Below are 2,792 nucleotides of genomic sequence, written 5' to 3'. Positions count from 1 at the left end.
CAGATAATCACAGAATAATTGATCAGATCCAACACAAAAAATTCTTTTTTTTTTTTTACCTTTTTTTTTCTTGGAATCTTGGGAATTTCTTGCATTTTTGAATTTATGACTCAACAAATTTTTCAATGAGAACTTAGGTTATCTCGACTAACACGTTAAGACTTCAAAATTACTAAGGGTCATTAGGCCACGTGGCTCCCTCATTGATAATCTAATTCTATGGCCTTTACAATTTTGATTGGAAAAGATTTAGATCTAAAAAGAGAGAAAAAAAATCAATTTTAAAAATAAGAAATTTAGGTCCAAGGTTTTGAAAATGGGAGATTATGAAATCTCAAATCAAAGTTTAAGATGAAATTTAATTTTTTTTTACATTGAAAATTTCTTTTAAAAGTTCATGGAATTTTGTTCGCCACACACACGTGGCATTAGATCACCTTCTTAGATGTCACGTGGCGAAGTTGATAACCCTTAGTAAGGAAGAGACCTTACTAAATTAGTAAAACTAACCCTTCTTTTTTTAAGAAAAATAAAATGAACACGTGGAGCAATAGCAAAAATTGGTGTGGCCCTAGCCACTCTCAAAAAACACAGAGAGCTGCCCCCTTTTCTTTTCTTATTTAAAAAAAAAAAAAGAAACTGTCATTCCATGTATATATGCTGAAAGCTGTATTCAATGCGTTAAACATCTCCACTAGACATCAAAATATAACACAAAACATCATTCCTAGCAAAATTCCACATTTAGCACCACACTGCCTTAACCTATAAGACTTTCAAGACACATAAAACATAACAAAACCAAGCCATCTAAAACTAACAACAACCAAAACAAAACAAGTTTTACCAACCAAAACATCATTTGAGGTCCATCGAAAATCTTGAGATTGAATCCCAATTCTTCATTCTTCAAAATTCACCAACTTCATCGCAAAGGGATTTTCTCAAGCAACCCTTGAAACAGCCTTACAGATCAAAGGCTGCTTCATCCCAAGAGACAGTTTAAAGCACTCAGACAAGTCCACACCACTATCAGAAGGAACCCATTTAAAGCTCTGAAGCAATTGAGCCAACCATAACTGAACAGTACCTAACCCCATAGCCTTCCCAGGATAGACCCTCCTCCCAGAACCAAATGGAGCCAACCTTAGATCAGAACCCATAACGCTCACATCTTCGTTAAAAAAAACTTCCGGATTGAATTCAGTTGGGTCCGACCAGTTTCTCTCGTTGTGGGTTATCGCCCACATGTTCACCATTGCTGTAGTTCCAGCTGGAATAAAATTCTTTCCAATGTGGACATCATGGATGGCTAGTCTAGCCCACGACAAGAGGGGTCTGCGTGGGTGCATTAGAAGGGATTCCTCTACTATTGATTGGAGATATGGGAGGTTGGGCAAGTCAGAATCTGATACCATTCGAGTGTTACCGTTACCGACAATAATGTCGATTTCAGATTGGGCCTTGGATTGAATGTCTGGGTGTAGGACCATTCTTGCAAGAATCCACTCCAAGAGGATAACTACAGTATCAGTTCTTCTAAGTATCATTTCCCATAGAACAGCTATCATATCAGAGTTGCTAAGGCTATCTTCTTTCTCCAAATCAAGTAGAACATCAACAAAATCTCGAACACTTTCTTCTCCCAAAACTCTATCAACCCTTTTCTTCCTATGCTCATCTATAATATTCCCAACAAAGACATTCACCTTAGCAACCAAACTCCTACATCTCTTTCTCAATCCCTACAAATCTAACCACCCCATTAAAGGAAAATGATCACTCCGATTAAAAATCCCAAGTAACTCATACTCTTCACTCACCACCCTTCAAGTTCAAGCCCACCTCGATTTGGATCCATAAAATCATAAGTTCTCCCAAAAACACTGATCATCACATTGTTCAAAGACCCAAAATGTAAAACTTTCTTCACCTCAACCTCCCCTTTTAACCCATTAAGACCCTAATCTCATCTATCCTTTTAGATCCGATTTCACTTCTAAATGTCCCAAACTAGCGATTCCCTTTGAACTAAACAAAGGGGTAGCTGAGATTCTCCTCAGATTTCTTCAATATTCTCCAAATGCATCACCCATTGCTCGGTAGAACAAAAGTTCACAAGTAGATTCCTCGATGGGTCGATCGGCAATAGCTGAGCTGTTTAGATTCTCTTTAGTTGTATCAAGCTGACTCGAGATGATGAAACGAGTTAACCTTACAGAGAACGCCATTAGAGGAACAACGTTGAAGGTTTTAGAAAGCTTAGCAAGAACTCTATGAGTCGTAGAACCAGTAAAAGTGAATAGCAACCCAACAAGAGGGAACCCAGATGGATCGGTAATGACGGTCTTGGTCTGAACCAGGTTGTGGGGTTTTGAGAAAGCCCAAGCCAAGCCACCAGGAACCGATCAGAAGCCAAAAACAACGACCGGAAAAACAACCAACAAGACGATTTCAAAGCGGTGAGAAGCAGAGTGAAAAATAGTACTTGGCAAGAAGAAAAGGTGGCTTTCTGCAGACATTTCGGTGGTTTTTTAAACCCTAAAATCGCTTTGGTTTTCGAGAGAGAGTGAGAGAGATCAGTAAAAAGGAAACGTTTTTCCTATTTTCCTATTTTCCTGTTTTCTTCTAAGGGAGAAGAAGATAGGAAGAGGAATTTTCTCTTCTTGCTAGTGGCACACCACTCCTCCATTTAAAAACGTTAAGTATTTGACTGTTAAAAATAGATTTTTATTGGGAACACACCACGCATAATACCAACTAAAAACGAGGGGTCGCTTTAACCAGAACCT

At 38.3% G+C, this 2,792-nt stretch overlaps 1 pseudogene; it reads right to left on the bottom strand.

The window, feature by feature from the left end:
* Window positions 1-646: 646 nt before the first annotated feature.
* On the bottom strand, window positions 647-2,522 carry LOC147401524 (cytochrome P450 78A5 pseudogene; annotated as a pseudogene).
* Window positions 2,523-2,792: the final 270 nt, after the last annotated feature.

Source organism: Akebia trifoliata, chromosome 5 (genome assembly GCF_017979445.1).
Source record: "Akebia trifoliata isolate Shusen 1 chromosome 5, ASM1797944v1, whole genome shotgun sequence".
Lineage (NCBI taxonomy): Eukaryota > Viridiplantae > Streptophyta > Magnoliopsida > Ranunculales > Lardizabalaceae > Akebia > Akebia trifoliata.
This window is presented reverse-complemented; position numbering and strand designations above follow the sequence as displayed.